Source organism: Pristis pectinata, chromosome 7 (genome assembly GCF_009764475.1).
Source record: "Pristis pectinata isolate sPriPec2 chromosome 7, sPriPec2.1.pri, whole genome shotgun sequence".
NCBI lineage: Eukaryota > Metazoa > Chordata > Chondrichthyes > Rhinopristiformes > Pristidae > Pristis > Pristis pectinata.
This window is the reverse complement of record NC_067411.1, coordinates 8,624,842-8,643,689: the sequence shown is the minus strand read 5'-3', so window position 1 is coordinate 8,643,689 and position 18,848 is coordinate 8,624,842. Positions and strand designations below refer to the sequence as shown.

Here is an 18,848-nt window from a genome sequence, read left to right as displayed (position 1 = left end):
TTATTAGGAATCATCTTCTGGATGTGAGTGACCTGAAGTCCCTGGAATCTTTGTGGAACAGGGAAAAGAAAACGAATATGAAGCATATTAAATTGGACAAGGCTGCACACATCGGGTCACCTTGTTACCATCTATCAATTCGATGGTCCCAGATATAATAATTTGTTAATTGGTGATTAATCACAATGTGTGTTAAATCTGTTGTGAAGTTTCATCCACAAATGGTTGAAAGCTCAAGGAATCCATTACATTTAATATACACCCTACCTCAAACTACTTACACACACAAGCAATTTCCACTACTCAGCATTCCTGGAACAACAAGGCCATCATGGCTAGCCCCAATAACAACAGATCTGACAGTTACTCTGCTATCTACCAGAAGCTGACATTCTGACAATGTCATCACCTCAGGCAACAGGCAGTAGATGCTGGTTCAAAGAACAAACAAGTTGGGGAACACTGTCTTCATGGTTCTACCATCAAGAATCAACCAGTCTCATGTGTCAGCGACTCCCGTGAGATAAGTGAACATCTCATAACCCTCCAGCTCATTCTAATACAGATTACTATGCCATAGGTCATCTGTGCATACATGCCAACCCTGCAAGCTGTAGACAAGCTAAAGAAGGGCTTCTTGGGGGAAAAAAAACCCTGGCGCACATCATAAAGAAAGAAACACTGATCCTTCTGGGTAACTTCAATGCCCGTGTCAAAAAAGATGTAATTCTCTGCAAAGGTCCGATTGCCAAGGAGGAAATAGAGAAAGCCAATACCAACTGGAATCCTTAGCCTGACAAAATGCTGGGATCACATTCTTGTCACACCTAACAGCCTGCTCCGTCAAAGAGACCGGCAGAATACCTCGTGACAACACCTCTGATCCAGGCACTGGCATGTTTTGATTACATTCAAATAAGAAACTGCAAGGATCGCCACATCACCTGCATCATGACAGGTATTGATAACTGTTGGACTAACCACCACCTGATTCAATCTGTTACCTCCACCAGCCTTTTCCCACAAACGATAACAGAAAGAGAAATGCTGCTGGAAGAAAATCAACCTTAAAGCCATTAAACACCCTGCAAAGACAGTTCGGCTCAGAGACAATCTGACAAGATCCAACCAACAGGAGCCACTGAGTATCCACAGCATCTAGAATACCCTTACAGTCCTCATAGTTAGTATCAGGACACCAGGACAGGTTTGATGAGAATGACCAGCAGATTAACTGCAAGCTGTGTGTTCTTGGATTGATAACTTGAATCACAAATTCAAGGGAAAAGAAATAGCCGTACAGGCACCTGAAGGTCAGAATCCAATCGAAAACCAAAAATGTAAATAACAGATGGCAGGTGGAAAAAGCGCAGGAGGTCCAGCTACACAATGGCAAGGACAGCCCCACTGGCAAGCAAATTTATCAAAAGATAGAGAGGCAATTGGCAGCCATGGCAGTGTCCTTTTTAAAACTAGAGCTTCTTTAATCTCAGTCACATTAATATCATTTAAAAGATTTTCACTGTCAGCTCAAGCTAAACTTTCCATCATCAGATTTATTATTAAAAACTATGAACCAAGATTTAAAGTGATTTCCTAAAACGTCGATTGCTAATGGACAGATCGTGTTACATAGATTTCCTTACATATTCTCTGGGTTAACATCAACTCCCCCCTTGTTTAGCAAAACACTTCCTAGCACCAGAATTAAAAACCTTTTTTCTCTTGTGTATTCAATTGTGACAGTGTCCTTTTCACAAATGTCCTCGACTCCATCCGAAAGCAAATTACTTGGTACAGCCTTGCTGCCATCACTGACTGCAGCGTCGTCAAATAGGCCACATACTAATTTAAATAAAAAAGCCTGAAGAGCAGACGGTATCCCTGCTGATGTTTCAAAATGCAAAGGATAAGTTTCAACCTCAAATCAAAGACTCTTTATCTGAATATATGCAGCATTTGTAATATGACAGACAAGTTGATGGTGAAAATAAAAATAAATGGGATATGATCCAATAGCCATTATAGAGATGTGATCGCAAGGTAACCAAGGCCAAGAGCTGGATATTCAAGTATATTTTGATATTTCAGAAGAATAGGCAGAAAGAAAAAAAATTTGGGATGATTCTTAATAAAAGGATGAAATCACTGCAGTAATGAGGAATGATCGTGGCTCAGAGACTCAAGATGGGTAAATGAGTCTTCGTGAAGACTAGAAATAGCAACGGAAAGAATCTACATAGAAGCAGCAAACTGACCCCATAACTGTCACAATACTGTAAGACAGAACATAAATAATCATGTGGGCTTGAAAGGAAGGTATCGCAATAATCAGAGATAAATTTAATTATCACACAAAGAAAACATATCAAATTAACAAGGTTAACGTTGAGGGAGAGCTCATGGAGCATCTTTGGGATGGTCTCCAATAGCAATACAAGGAGGAATCAACTAGGGAGCAGGCTACTTTGGATACAGTATTGTGTAATAAGACAGGATTAACTAATGATAATGCTGCCACCAAAACAGTTAACTGAGATCCGTGAAAAGTTCAGAATTCTACAACAAAGCATCAAGGCATGAATGAGCAAAGACAAAACAGAATACGAGACTACTCTGGCAAGAAACTCAAAAATATATTGTAAAAGCTTCTATAGATATGTAAAACGAAAAAGATTAGTTAAAGCTAATGCAGGTCTCTTACAGAATAAGTAATTGGCAGAGAAATTCCAAATTTTCCATATAATGTAGAAGTCCAAGCAGGCCTCCACACCCCGATTCTCCCACCAACCATCTATCCAAGGACAATTTATAGCTATCGAATAGCCAATCAGTGGGGGGAAACTGGAGCATCTGGGGAAAATTCACAATGTCAAAAGGAAGAACACACAAACTCCACAGAGAACAAAAGGAGTCTGGAGTGAATGCGGGTCACTGGAGGTATCCTGAGACCGCCATTGTGCCACTGACTATTACATGTAGAGTTAAACAGATACTATGCATGCCGTCACAGAAGACAGAAATCCTCCCATAAATTGTGGACAACAGGTGTAGAATGAATGAGATCAAAGATAGTGGCATTAATAAAAAGTTAGTATTAGAGTAATGAATGGAACTGAAAGGCAGTAAATGCCTAGAATCTGACGACCTGCATCTCGGAGATTTTAAATGTATGGAAATTGTGGATGCACTGTTGTCATCTTCCAGATATCCATAGATTCCAGAAAAATTCTCACCAATTGGAAGGCAAGAAAAGGAAGAGAGAAAAAAGGGAACCAAAGACCTGTTAGCCTGACACAAGTTGAACAAAATGGCTCTAGTGTCTCATTAAAGCACACCGTACTGAGTAATATACTAGCATAGATTGAGGATTTATTAATGAAAACAAAACAGAGCAAGAATAAATGGGTCATTTTTGTTTCAGGAGGCTGCATTTGGCAGGTATTGCAGGGAATGGCGCTGGGACCCCTACTGTTAACAATCCATATCAATGATTTGGACAAAGGGATCAATTATAACACATCCAAATTTGCTTATGATGTTAAGCTGGATACCAGAGTCAGCTGCGAGGAGGATGCAGAAAGGCTTCGTGAAGTTATAGAAAGGCTCAGGGAATGGCGAAGGACGTGGCTGACGGAATATGTGGAAAATGGTGAACGTCAACTGAAAGAATTACTACAACACAAGATGGCATTTCAACCCATTAGGGTCCAAGCTGCTCCCAGCAGAGAAATCCCATCAGCCCATTCCCCTTTTTCTTAAAACCCAAATTCATATAATTTACTATCCCTCTCACATAAACAGGAATGGAAGAATGGGTAGACAGATGGCAGATTGTGGTAGATACAAGGATATTTAATACCAAATACAAAAATACATTTTGACAAATATAAAGAAAACTGTTCTAAAAAGGGGTGCAGGAGCTGAGGGACTTTGGGGTACAAGTGCACAAGTCATTGAGAGTAGCAGGTCAAGTTGAGAAAACAGTTAATAAGGCTTTACCAACAGAGGCGTAGAGTATGAAAGCAGGGAAGTCACACTGAACTATCATAACACACTAATCTGTCCTCAGTTGGCATACTGCGTTCAATCCTACTCAACACATCACAGGAAGGATGCAAAAGGTATTGATATTGGTTTATTACTGGCACATGTACTGCAACACAGTGAAAAGCTTTTGTTTGTGTGCCATCCAGGAAGGTCAAGTCATACACACTTGTGAGGTAGTAAAAAGAAAACAGAATGCAGAATAGTGTTTCAGCTGCAGAGGAAGTGCAGTGCAGTGCAACAATATGAAGTGCAAGGGCCACTATGAGGTAGATGGGAAATCAAGAGTTCATCTTTAGCATAAAAAAAGTTCATTCAAAGGTGATACAGCAGGATAGAAGTGGTCCTTGAATCTGGTGGTAAGCTTTTGTTATTTTCTGCCTGACGAGAGAGAGGAAGAGAGAATGACCTGGGTGGGAAGGGTCATCTCTGTTGGCTGCTTTCCTGAGACAGCGAGAAACGTAGATGGAGTCAATGGAGGGGAAACAGGCTTTTGTTTTAATCCAGATAGGATTTTCGAGAATGATTCCAGGAATGAGGGACTACAGTTACAGGAGTAGATTAGAGAGGCTGGGACTTTAAAGAAGGTCTTTTCTTTAAAGAAGGCCAAGGGAAAATTTGATAGAGGTATATAAACTGATGAGAGGCCCGAATCAGAATCAGGTTTATTATCACTGACGATATGATAGGAAATTTGTTGTTTTGCAGCAACAGTACAGTGCAAAGACATAAAATCACAAAATAAACAGAATAGTGCAAAAAAAGGAATAATGAGGTAGTGCTCATGGGCCATTCAGAAATCTGATGGCAGAGGGGAAGAAGCTGTTCCTCAATCATTGAGTGCAGGTCATCAGGCTCCTGTACTTCCTCCCCAATGGTAGTAACGAGAAGAGGGCGTGTCCCAGATGACGAGGGTCCTTAGTAATGGATGCTACCTTCCTGAAGCACCACCTCTTGAAGGTGTCCTCGATGGCAAGGAGAGTTGTGCCCCTGATGGAGCTGGCGGAGTCTACGACCCTCTGCAGCCTTTTGCAATCCTGTGCATTGGAGCCTGCATACCAGGATGTAATGCAACCACTCTGAATGCTTTCCACCACACATCTGTAGAAATTTGCAAGTCTTTGGTGACATCCCAAATCTCCTGGACAGAGCAAATAATGGGAGACTGTTCCCAATAGTGGAGGAATTGAGGGGATATCACAGGTGTAAAATGAACGAAAAGAGATGCAAGAAAAAAAACTTTTCTCCCGCTCAAAAAACACCGTAGCTGCAAGCTGGAATACAGTGCCTGCGGATCAAGAAGGAACTGGATAAACCGTGAGGAAAAATTCTCAAGGCTATGGAGACGGAGCTTGGGGTGGCACAAGTGAGTTATTCTGGGAGAAAATTGATACAGATACAAAAAAAAGCATCCATATGCAGTTACTGGATATGAGCTTTGAATGAAGGCAGCTGAAAATAAAACAGCACAGTCCCAATTAAAATCCTCTTCTGAGTTTTTCCCTCAGAATCAAGGATGACTTGCTTTCACTCTGGTCTCCGAAATCACTTCAGAAGCCATAAAGCCAATGTGGGAACTGGAGGCTCTTCCACCAATGGGGCAAGAAAGCGCACAACGAGTCAGACAGGCGAGTAATTTGCAAGCTGGTCCGCTCCTTCTGTCATTTACACAGGGCTTTTCCATGCTCCCAAAGCATGGACTAATACCATTCCAAATGTTCCTTTCTACTTTGAGTAGTGGTAAAGCTATAGTTCCCAAGAGATGAACAAAAGACCAGAGAAGCCAAGAGATCCTGAAGACAACTTGCAGGAATATCAGTGGTTATCATGCTGAGAAGGGACATAGTCAAGAAGAGATTTAAAGAAGTAGGATTTTAAAATTGAGGCACAGACAGATTGTGAATCAATGCAGGTTAATTAAGCCAACAAATGATGAGCAAACAGTACTTTCTGCAAGCTCAGTAAGACTGGAACGGTGTTCTGCATAAGCACAAGTTGACATAGGTTGGAAGATGGAGACTGACCAGAAGTACAATGGAATTTTCCACTCTTGAGTACACAGGCAAGGATAAGGGTTTTGAAATCAGATGAGGTCAAGCAGACTCTGTATCAAACAGAAGTAGCCAGAAGCAGTGGCAATGATCAAAAACTGATCTCACAGTCAAGCAAAAAACCGAAGTAGCGAACATACCTCGACTGTCTATTTCCCTCCACAGATGCTGCCTAACCCTCCAAGTTCCTCCAACATCTTGCGAACAGTCAGGCTGATCTTCAAACACTGCCAGCAGAGACAGGGTATTTGTGGAGGAGACCAAAGACAGTAACTTAATTCTTCTCACTACAAAAATAGCAGATGCAAACTTTACATAAATACCTTAACATAAAAGAATGACTACTTGGTTGAGAAAATAGTGAAGTTGCCTCACAAAAGTCTATGTTTTGAATGACTGGGTGAGATTAAAAAAGTGGCGTATGCATGACACGGATGGGTAATACTAATTCTGAAAATTAGAGTGAGGTTGATGTCATGGGAAGAGAAGGAACAACACTGTTTATCAAGAGTGTCACAGAGGAAACATTCCCTTTGGACTGCTTAAACAGATTAGATGTGATTGGTGGTGACATCAATCACTGGAGGAAATATTATCTTTCAGAGTTCTTGATAAAGTTTCTACATGGCTTCAGAAGGGAACTATATAAATATATGAAGGAGAAAAGATTGCAGTGATAAGGGAAAAGGTATAAGGAAGTAGGACTAACTTGACTGTTATTCAAAAGAGCTGTTACAGACCTAAAAGGTCTCTTGTGCTGTATTTTACGATGATGCTTAGTATTATTTTAACTCTTCAACACAATCACTCCCTCATTTACAAATTTAATTTTTGTTTACCTTTACAGAAAAATGACAACTTGCAAATTGTTTGTCAGTCTTTGAGCCATCCTTAAACCATCTTTAGTATTTCAGAAAGATGTTGTCTTTCCTCCCCCACCCCAAAAAAAGTCTGTCAACTTTATCCCAATTATTGAAAAGCAAAAAAACTCCAGGTACTGGAAATCCAAAACAAAAACAGAATGCAGCAGCTAATCAGCAAATTAAGCAGCATCTATACAAAGAAGAGTAGAGTTAATATTTCAAGCTACTAACTTTTCAAAAGAACTGTTAACTGTTTTTTTCTCTGTACAGATGCTGCCTGATCTGCTGAGCATTTCTGGCATTTTCTATTTTCATTCAAATTTTTGCTCATAATCTTTTTTTAATGTATCTAACAATGCATCTAACAATGCATCACACAAATATCCTTCAAAACCAAAACTAGTCCAGCATACTTCCCACCATTCTTTCACAATTCTTCAGAATCAAAGTCCCGAGGTCCTCTGTAATCCCCAATCTTTTGAAGAAGTCAACCATTAGTTTTGCAATTTAGAAAGTGGTCAACTAAGAGCAATACATGACATGTGGAGGAATGGCAGTCTAGCATCTCCGCATTAGATACATTAACAGAGTAAGAAATAACAATCATTTGGAAAAGCATGAAAAACACTACGATGCTGGAGGAACTCAGCAGGCCAGGTAACATCATGGAGAAAAGCCAGCAGTCAGTGTTTTAGGTCAGGACCCTTCTTCAGGACTGAAGATAGGAAAAGGGGAAGCCCAATATATAGGAGGGAAAAGCAGAGCAGTGATAGGTGGACAAAAGAGGGGAGGTGGGGTGGGCACAAGGTGGTGATAGGGAGATGCATGTAAGAGATGGTGATAGGCAGGTGTGGGGGAGGAGGGGAGAGCAGGTCCACTGGGGGATGGGTCAAAGGTAAGGAGGAAAAAAAGGTGGGGGTGGGGTAGAAAAAGAAGAGAAGCTAGGAAAGGGAAGAAAAGATGCATGGTTGGGGGTGGGTGTGGGGATTATTTAAAGTGAGAGAATTCAGTGTTCATGCCAACACGATGATGCTGGAGGAACTCAGCAACACTATGAACACTCACCAACACTTTGGAAAGGCATGATTGGCAAAGATGGAATATGGATAACTGATATCCGTCCTCTTCCTGATAAAATGCTCAGAACGCAGTTTTGTCATAACCAACACCATTTTGTCAGAGAGACAAGTATAGAGATGTTCCCAAAGCAAGCACTGGCACCTGATTGATTATATCATGGACCGAGGATGTCCATGTTGTCCAGGTATCAGTAACTAATGGTCTGACCATTTCCTTATCCACTTTGCTATCCCCCGCAAAGCAAAGGTGACAACAGAAATACCGCTGCAAGGAAATCAATGTTGGAAGGCCTGAAACACATGAAAACATGAACAGTAGTGTGTTTGCAGGCACGGTAGTGTAGCAGTTAGCGTAACACTTTACAGTGCCAGAAACCCTGGTTCAATTCCAGCCACTGTCTGTAAGGAGTTTGTACGTTCTCCCCATGTCTGCGTGGGTTTCCTTCGGTTTCCTCCCACTTTCCAAAGACATACAGGTTAGGAAGTTGTGGGCATGCTACGTTGGCGCTGGAGGTGTGGCAACACTTGCGGGCTGCCCCCAGAACACCCTACGCAAAGGATGCACTTCACTGTGTGTTTCGATGTACATGTGACTAATAAAGATATCTCAGCCCCTCAAACATACTTCACATAATGGCTAACCTCATTATAACTTCAACTTCACATTACCATCTACCCTAACTTTCCAGAGATTACCAAGCAGACAGAGGAAAAGATTAAGGGTATTTTCAAAGTCTACTTGAAAAAGTAGAACAATTCCATCACCTCAGGGAACTTCCTGTCCCATGAGTGCACAGTGGCAATGACTACACCAGGTCCTTTTGACAAAAGTGCACACGTACATCCAAGGTAAAAGGTGGGAGACAGTGCACCACCTTCAAATTACCCACCTAGCCCAATCATTCACCTTCTGTCCCACCTTTGGCAGAGGCTGCAGATACATTGACCATCCCAAACCCCACAAAAGTGGAGTCAAACAAGTTAATCTCAAACTCAAGAATCACCTCCGAAAATGATGATGCTAACAAAGTTTATCTGAAAGTTTCCAAACACAATATGCAACTCCGAGTCCTCAACTTGCTGACAGTGCAGAAAGCAAACAGAATAAAATACAATTAATAATAGCATGTTACTATAACACAAAAGGAGGCTGCTCAGCCCATTCAGCCTGTGCTAGCTCCCAGAAGAGCAATCCCATCAATCCAGTTCCCTCCTCCTATTTATTTTCCCCCCTGTAATCCAACATATTCTCTCTCACATGCTCACCAACTCCCCTTTCATACTTTTTTTCTGCACACTGCAAAATATATAGGCAGCCGATTAACCAACCAGCACGTCTTTGGGATGTGAGAGGAAACGAGGGAAATCCATACTGTCAAAGAGAGAATATGCAGACGCCATACAGTCAGCATTTGAGATCAAGCTTGAACCTGGGTCTCTGGAGCTGCAAGACAGTAACACTCACTGCTGAGCCACCATGCCACACTTTGCATGGGCTATGTTGGAAAGTACCCCCAACTACTTCTGGAATCTAAAGGCAATATTAGTTAAAGGACTTCAAAAAAAAACTAAAATGCTATAAATCCAAAACAAAAAAACAAGATGCCAGAAACATTTAGTTCATCAAACAGCATATTTGGGGAGATAAACATACTCAAATGTTTCAGGTCATGGGCACCTTCATGAGAACTGAAAAAGAAAGAGCGAATGTATGTGAATGGGCGAGTCTAAAGTTGTCAAAGTAACAATTACTTTACAAACCAGTAATTTCACACAGAAGAGAAAATAAATAAATTGAAAGCTGTTAAGAGGTAAAAGGGTAGTTACTTAAAATTACTAAATTCACTATTAAGTCCTGTAGATTGCAACAAGCCCAGAAAGAAGATGAGGTGCTGTTCCTCGAGTTTACAATGGGCATCGCTGACATGTTTGAAGCCAAAGATGGAGAGGACAGAGCGGATGAGGGAGCAAGAAAGAAAGTACCAGGCCTTGGAAGCTCAAAATCACATTTGCTGATTTAAGGGAGGTATAGATGGTACAAGAGGCTTGAATAATAAAAGAATTTACTTCTACAAATCTCTCACACTCTTCCAATATAGCAGCGTATTCCTTGCAGAACTCCAGAGTGAATGAATAAAGCCTTTTCTTTGTTTAACGATTAGCAAAACTCAACCAGTTCAATTATTTCCAAACTACAAGCGAAAGAAAGTTAACAAATTATTAGCACAACAGGGCACTGTTCCAAAGTTTAGTGTTGAACGGCAAAATGGTTAGCATGGACACAGTGGGGTAAGGTCCCGTTTCTGTGCTGGACACCTCTATGACTCTATAACTTATTGCAGATTAATTTTTTTCAATTGCTGAAATTCTGACTATATAGTAGGGCAAGCTTCTACAATACCAACTCTTGACTCTAGATGTATTTACTGCACTTGATACTGCTCTTTGATCTCGATGCAATTATAGATTGCAGAAGTATAGAAGGAAAAAATTATTGTGAAATGCATTTGGGGGAAAGAATAAGGTTCCTTTCCGTTCCTCGATTTGCTTCTTGCACTCTGTCATGTTAATTACCCCATTCCCACCCAGGATCGGATACACACCAGAAACAGGATAAGACATCGAAATAAAGCATTCAGCTCAATCAATCCACAGGAACGTTTAAGCTTCCTGAAGCAAGCCTCCTCCCACTTTCCTCAGCTAATTCCATCAATGTGAAGCATTCCTACTCCCATTTTCTACACCCTCATCAATCTTTCATTCTTCTTAAAATGTGCAGTCAGAGCCACACCTAAAGCACAATTTTAATACTATCTGCCCAGAAATAGGCACTGGTGCTTGATTTATTTTCTTCTTTATAGCCTGGACAACCAGAAGTGCAACTTTAAATGATTTGTTTATGTGGTTCCAAGATCCGATATTCCTCCACCCCCACCTAGATTTACATCTTCCAAGTAACATGACCTCTCAATTCTTCCTACCCAAACATACTATCTCAGATCAGCTAATGGAGGAACTCAGCAGGGTGGCAACATCTTGAGGGAAATGGACAGTCTGGACATGATGAAGGGTCTCGACCCAAAACGTCGACTGTTCATTTCTCTCCATAGTTGCTGTCTGACTGGCTGAGTTCCTCCAGCATCTTTATTTGCTTATTATTTGACAACTCTACAACTTCACTGATATCCGACTAAATTCAGTATAAATTATACTGAAATTTAGAATTTCTGTTTTGATTACAGAGTCTGGACAGTCTGGAGATGAAGCACGGCATACACCTATAACTGTAAACAGCTATCTTGACTCCTACTCTCCACTTTCTGTCCTGGTCAGCAATAAAACCATTCTGCTACACAAGCCCTGACTACACATTCTTTGGACTTTATTTGTTCATTTATTGAAGGTACCACATTGAAGGGATTTAATTACCACAATATCATTGTCTAATTCTGCTTTCTCCTCAAAAACATCAATGAACTTGGACTGTAACCAATCTGTGGCATCAGTCATCACAGAAACCTGACCAGCCAATCTACCACTATGCTACACGGAAACCAGCCTCCCTTCCATGGACTCTGTCTATACCTCTCACTGCCTTGGTGAAGCAGCCAGCATAATCAAAGACCCCACCCACCCAGGACATTTTCTCTTCTCTCCCACCAGACAGAAGATACAGGAGCCTGAGGGCACGTACCACCAGGCTCAAGGACAGCTTCTATCCCACGCTGATAAGACTATTGAACGGTTCCCTTATACGATGACATGGACTCTTGACCTCACAATCTACCTTGTTTGACCTTGCACCTTGTTGTCCACCTGCAATGCACTTCCCTGAAGCTGTGACACTTTACTCTGTATTCTGTTATTGTTTTTACCCTGTACTACCTCAGTGCACTGTGAAATGAACAGATCTGTACGAACAGTATGCAAGACAAGTTTTTCACCATACCTCGGTACAAGTGACAATAATAAACCAATACCATCACAGCACTCGACAACCCCTCCCCACCATCTCCCCTCTCCCCATACACAAAACTCCACCTCCCATCCCTCTTCCCCACACCAACACCCAATCCTTCCCCCCATGATATGCCTCCCCTGCACCAATCCCCCTAACCCCTCCTCCCACAGTCCCCCTCCCCTAACCCCTCCTTCTGCACCAAATCCTCCCCCACAACCACCCTCCAGTCCCTCTCCCCAAAATGCATCCCTCTGTAACATGTCTCTGATGCACCTTCCCAGCCCATCCCCTACCACCCCACCTCATCCCACCCAGCCCATCCCCATCCCAGCACCCAGCCCATCCCCCTCCCAATTCCTCCCCCCTAGCCCCACCCCATCCCACCCCCTCCCATTCCCACCCCCAGAGACTCCCTATCAGTCCCTACCTATCCCAGCCCCACCCCTCCCCATCCCATCCCCACAGACTCCCTATCAGTCCCTACCTATCCCAGACCCTCCCCCAGACTCCCTATCCCAGCCCTATCCCCAGAGACTCCGTATCACAGTCGCTACCTATCCCAGCCCCTCCCCATCCCAACCCCACCCCCAGAGACTCCCTATCCCTACCTATCCCATCCCCACAGACCCCCTATGTCCCTACCTATCCCAGCCCCTCCCCCAGAGACTCCCTATCACAGTCGCTACCTATCCCAGCCCCTCCCCTCCCCAGCCCCACCCCCAGAGACTCCCTCTTCCAGCACCTCCCCATCCCCTCTCAGCCCCTCCCCTCCCCATCCCCACAGACTCCCTATGTCCCTACCTATCCCAGCCCCTCCCCCACTCCCCATCCCAGCCCCACCCCCAGACTCCTTATCCCAGCACCTCCCCATCCCCTCAGCCCCTCCCCTCCCCATCCCAGCCCCACCCCCAGAGACTCCTTATCCCAGCACCTCCCCATCCCCTCAGCCCCTCCCCTCCCCTCCCCATCCCAGCCCCACCCCCAGAGACTCCTTATCCCCTCCCCTCCCCATCCCAGCCCCACCCCCAGAGACTCCCTATGTCCCTACCTATCCCAGTCCCTCCCCCAGAGACTCCCTATCACAGTCGCTACCTATCCCAGCCCCTCCCCTCCCCAGCCCCACCCCCAGAGACTCCCTCTTCCAGCACCTCCCCATCCCCTCTCAGCCCCTCCCCATCCCCACAGACTCCCTATGTCCCTACCTATCCCAGCCCCTCCCCCAGACTCCCCATCCCAGCCCCACCCCCAGAGACTCCTTATCCCAGCACCTCCCCATCCCATCTCAGCCCCTCCCCTCCCCATCCCAGCCCCACCCCCAGAGACTCCTTATCCCAGCACCTCCCCATCCCATCTCAGCCCCTCCCCTCCCCATCCCAGCCCCACCCCCAGAGACTCCTTATCCCAGCACCTCCCCATCCCATCTCAGCCCCTCCCCTCCCCATCCCAGCCCCACCCCCAGAGACTCCTTATCCCAGCACCTCCCCATCCCATCTCAGCCCCTCCCCTCCCATCCCAGCCCCACCCCCAGAGACTCCTTATCCCAGCACCTCCCCATCCCATCTCAGCCCCTCCCCTCCCCATCCCAGCCCCACCCCCAGAGACTCCTTATCCCAGCACCTTCCCATCCCATCTCAGCCCCTCCCCTCCCAGCCCCACCCCCAGAGACTCCTTATCCCAGCACCTCCCCATCCCATCTCAGCCCCTCCCCATCCCAGCCCCACCCCCAGAGACTCCTTATCCCAGCACCTCCCCATCCCCTCAGCCCCTCCCCTCCCATCCCAGCCCCACCCCCAGAGACTCCTTATCCCAGCACCTCCCCATCCCATCTCAGCCCCTCCCCTCCCCAGCCCCACCCCCAGAGACTCCTTATCCCAGCACCTCCCCATCCCCTCAGCCCCTCCCCTCCCCTCCCCTCCCCATCCCAGCCCCACCCCCAGAGACTCCCTATGTCCCTACCTATCCCAGCCCCTCACGGAGCCCTGACCGGTCATTGAGCGGCCCCACCCCCCTGGACCCATCAGTACGCAGCTCCTCCCCGCCCGATCACAGACCCTGCCGCCCCACGGTTTCTGCCCGCCGCCCTCTCTGCCCTGCCCGCCGGCCGGAGCCCGTCAGGCGCGGTACCTACCCTGCACATCCTCCCCGCAGCTCCTGTTGTCATGGCACACGCCGAGCCGGCCGACCGACGCTCGGGCATCGCGAGACCCGCGCGCCCAACGCTCGCGATATCCCGCCCCGCCGCGGAGCAGCGCCTTTGTTCTGGAGGTTACGTCACGGGCGAAGCCGCGGGGCCGCGCCGAGAGGGGGTGCGCGCGGTCGGAGCGCGCTCGCGGGCTCCCTGCGGCGACGGTGCGGTGGCGCGCGCGCGGTCTGCCCGCAGCGCCGCCTCTGGTGGAGCAGCCGCGGGGATCAGCCGGCACAGTGAGTGCACTGGTGGTGCCGGATTGGTCAACTGTCCCTCTTACCCCCCCCCCCCCCTCAATTACCAACCCAACCCCTCCCCTCCGCAGGGATTATTGCATGTTATAATCCAACGCGCCTTTGATTGAATTTTCTCAAATGTGACACAGGAAAGGAAGTGCGAGAAATGGGATGCTGGTCAGTTGGGAGAGAGGGTGGGAACTGGGGTCCCAGTGAGAATGAAGGGGAGGAGGAACTGGGGCTCCAATGAGGTGGAAGGGGGGGAGGAACTGGGGTCCCAGTGAGATGGGAATGGGAACTGGGGCCCCAGTGGGATGGAAGGGGAGGAGGAACTGGGGTCCCAGTGAGATGGGAATGGGAACTGGGGCCCCAGTGGGATGGGAATGGGACCTGGGGCTCCAGTGAGATGGGAATGGGAACTGGGGCTCCAGTGGGATGGAAGGGGAGGAGGAACTTGGGTCCAAGTGAGATGGGAATGGGAACTGGGGCTCCAGTGGGATGGGAATGGGACCTGGGGCTCCAGTGAGATGGGAATGGGAACTGGGGCTCCAGTGGGATGGAAGGGGAGGAGGAACTGGGGTCCCAGTGAGAATGAAGGGGAGGAGGAACTGGGGCTCCAATGAGGTGGAAGGGGAGTGGGAACTGGGGTCCCAGTGAGATGGGAATGGGAACTGGGGCTCCAGTGGGATGGAAGGGGGGGAGGAACTGGGGTCCCAGTGAGATGGGAATGGGAACTGGGGCCCCAGTGGGATGGAAGGGGAGGGGGAACTGGGGCCCCAGTGGGATGGAAGGGGAGGGGGAACTGGGGCCCCAGTGGGATGGAAGGGGAGGGGGAACTGGGGCCCCAGTGGGATGGGAGGGGAGCAGGAACTGGGGTCCCAGTGAGATGGGTGGGGAGCGGGAACTGGGAACAGACAAAGTATAGAAGGATATGTTCCTAATGTAGGCAAATGGGATTAGTCTAGATGGTCAAAAAGGTCAGCATGGATGTGGTGGCCTGAAGGACCCGTTTCTGTGCTGTACAACTCTATGACTATATGACACTGCACCGGTGAAGGGAATGTATATTTACAGTGGTGGAATGGGGTGCTAATCAAACAGGCAGCTTGTTGACAGTTGTTGGAACTGCACTCATTGAGGCCAGTAGAGAGTATTCCATCAATCTCCTGACTTATGCCTTGTAGCTGGTGGAAAGGCTTTTGGGGATCAGGAGGTGAATCAGTTGCCACAGAATAACCAGCCTCTGACCTGCTCTTGTAGCCACAATGCTTATGTGGCTGGTCCTATTGTGCTTCTGGTCAATAGTGACTCCCAGGATGTTAACTCTGGGGGATTTGGAGATGGTAGGAGACCTGGCAATGATAATGGTTGGTGGTCAGACTCTCTCTTGTTGGAGATAGTCATTGCCTGACATTTTTGTGGCACAAATATTCCTTGACATTCTGAAGATCAAACAAGGGTAAGGAAACCTCCCAATTACCACCTACCATCCTCCAACAGCTGATGAATCAATGCTCCTTGAAATAATATGTGGAAAAAGCACCAATTTATATTTTTCTTGTGAATGCTGTGTATCTGATGCTATGTGCCTGTGATGCTGCTACAAGTGAGTTTTTCATTTCACCTGTGCATACATGTGCATATGACAATAAACTCAACTTTTGACTTTGACAATAGTAACAAAGGCACAGTACATACTCTGGATGGAAGATATTAATGCCCATCATTAAGAATAGCTTTAGCAGCACCACCAACTCAACTGACAGTCCTGCCAAACCGGGCCTGCGGAATGTGGTGCAAGAGACAACCTGAGGGATAAACTTACTTGACCAAGTATTTTGGTATTGGTATTGGTTTATTATTGTCACTTGTACCGAGGTACAGTGAAAAACGTCTTACAAACCTATCTTACAGGTCAATTCATTACACAGTGCTGTTACATCAAGTTAGTACAGAGTGCATTGATGTAGTACAGGTAAAAAAAACAATAACAGTACAGAGTAAAGTGTCACAGCTACAGAGAAAGTGCAGTGCAATAAGGTGTAAGGTAACAACAAGGTAGATCGTGAGGTCATAGGTCATAGTCCATCTCATTGTATAGGAGAACTGTTCAATAGTCTTATCACAGTGGGGTAGAAGCTGTTCTTAAGTCTGGTGGTATGTGCCCTTAGGCTCCTGTATCTTCTACCTGATGGAAGAGGAGAGAAGAGAGAATGTCCCAGGTGGGTGGGGTCTTTGATTATGCTGGCTGCTTCACCAAGACAACGAGAGGTAAAGACAGAGTCCAAGGAGGGGAGACTGGTGTCCGTGATGCGCTGGGCTGTGTCCACAACGCTCTGCAGCTTCTTGCGATCTTGGGCAGAGCAGTTGCCACACCAAGCCGTGATACATCCTGATAGGATGCTTTCTATGGTGCATCGGTAAAAGTCCACATCAAGTTGAGCATGACTGCAGTGGTGGAGAGACTGCTGCACATATCCTCTGGCGACTAAGTCTTGTCTTTGCACTGAGGATACTCTCTATCATGTCAAACTGCTGCTCTTCAAACTTACATTGGCCCTCATTATAGTGCAGAAAGCCATAGATTGATAGGTCTGACTGGGATGGAGAATTAGGACAGCAGTCAACAGGGAGCTCTCATTGACAACAGATGGCAACAGATGCTCCACAAAGCATCAGCCAATCTTCTTTCTCCAATGTAAAGGATACCACTTTGTGAATGCCAAATGCTGTTCCCTTGACTGGAAGAAATGCAAGTGAATTGCTGCTGTGCTTGGTTGGACTCTGGGTCCTTGGACAGTGGGAAGATGAGAGGTCAAAAGGCAGGTGTGGAGTCTCCTGTGGGAAATGGGGTAGGAAAGGGGAGTGATTGTTGAGACAGAAAAATGGACCAGGGTATCGTGAAGGGAATGGTCCCTTAAGATTCTGTGGGGAAGCTGACAAATTGTGAAGGATGACACATTGAATGCAGAGGCTGGTGTGGTAGAATGTGAGGACTGGGAGAACTCTATCCTTGCTCTGGGGTGAGAGCAGAATTGTGGCAAATAGATGAGTTGGTTCTGCCAGCTATGATAGATGGGAAACTATGGTTCAGGAATCTGAGAGGCACCCATGTGGAAAATATTGTCATCGAAGAAAATACGACAGAGACTGAGAAAATAGGAAAATGGCATGGAGATGGCATTCTTCTTTACAGGGAGGAAAGGGAGGGGAAGAGTCAGAGATAGACAATGTAAAAGTGAGGGTATTGGTTTATTATTGTCACCTGTACCGATCTACAGTGAAAAACGTCTTGCATACCAATCGTACAAGCCAATTCATTATATAGTGTAGTTACATTGAGTTAGTACAGAGTACATTGAGGTAGTACAGGTAAAAACAATAACAGAACAGAGTAAAGTGTCACAGCTACAGAGGAAGTGCAGTGCAGGTAGACAATAAGGTACAAGGTCACAACAAGGTCATAGTCCATCTTTGTATAAGGGAACCTTTCAATAGTCTTATCACAGTGGGGTAGAAGCTGTCCTTGAGCCTGGTGGTACGTGCCCTCAGGCTCCTGAGGTGGAAATTGCGAGCAAGAGAGATTAAACTTTTGAGTTCTCAAGCAGCACCAATGCAGTAGTCAATGATTGCAATTGTCCAGAAAAAGAGTTGATGGGGGGGGGGGGTGTCTGAGGAGCTCTGAAATAAAGACTGTTCCATTTATCCCACAAAAAAGACAGGCGTATTTTGGACCTGCACAAATTCCCATAGCCACACCTTTGATCTGGAGAAAGTGAGTGGAGTTGAAGAGGAAGCTTGTTCAATCTAAGAACAAATTCAGCCGGGCAAATGATTGTATTGGCGGAGGAGAACTGGTTGTACCTCTGATGAAGGGAGAAGTGGTGGGCCCTCAGACCATCTCAGTGTGGGATGGAGGTACGGAGGGATTGCACATCAATGTTAAAGATGTTCCATATTTCCCTATGACAGAGAAGGAGGTCTCTTCAGCCCAACGAGTCTCAGCTGGGTCACAGAGCAATGCCATTTTCCCGCTAATTTTTACGTAATCTACTCTCCTCATATTCTCTGGGCCTGATAGGACATCTCTAATATTTAAAGATGAGCTAGCAAACTGGAAATAAATCATGAACTAATAATCAAGTATCACCCATACCAATTTGTGGTATGTTGAAATAATAGTAAATTGTTCATTCTCCAACAGGGTAAAAATATGGCATTAGTATAGATGAGTACTTGGTCATGGTGGGCCCAGAGGGCCTGTTTCTGTGCTGGATGACTCAATAAATGTTATGATGAACTACATCAGTCTCAAAAGCACACAGATGAATGCAAATGTCAGTGTAATCATTATGCATTTACTTCTTAATAATTAAATTGTCACTGGAGGTATAATATCACTTGAATCCATGTATAATAGTACATG

At 45.9% G+C, this 18,848-nt stretch overlaps 1 protein-coding gene across 4 annotated transcripts in view; it reads right to left on the bottom strand.

Annotated features, from left to right (window-relative positions):
• clcn3 (chloride channel 3) overlaps positions 1–14,257 on the bottom strand; it is a 137,552-nt gene extending 123,295 nt beyond the window's left edge. The window contains exon 1 of one of the 4 annotated variants that reach the window (XM_052019760.1): positions 14,130–14,257. The gene's annotated coding sequence lies outside the window, so the exon portion shown is untranslated. Of the gene's footprint in view, positions 1–6,238; positions 6,325–10,107; positions 10,127–14,129 lie in introns of those variants that run through there. The other 3 variants (XM_052019765.1, XM_052019763.1, XM_052019761.1) reach the window with 3 other exon arrangements.
• Between the last annotated feature and the right edge of the window lie 4,591 nt (positions 14,258–18,848).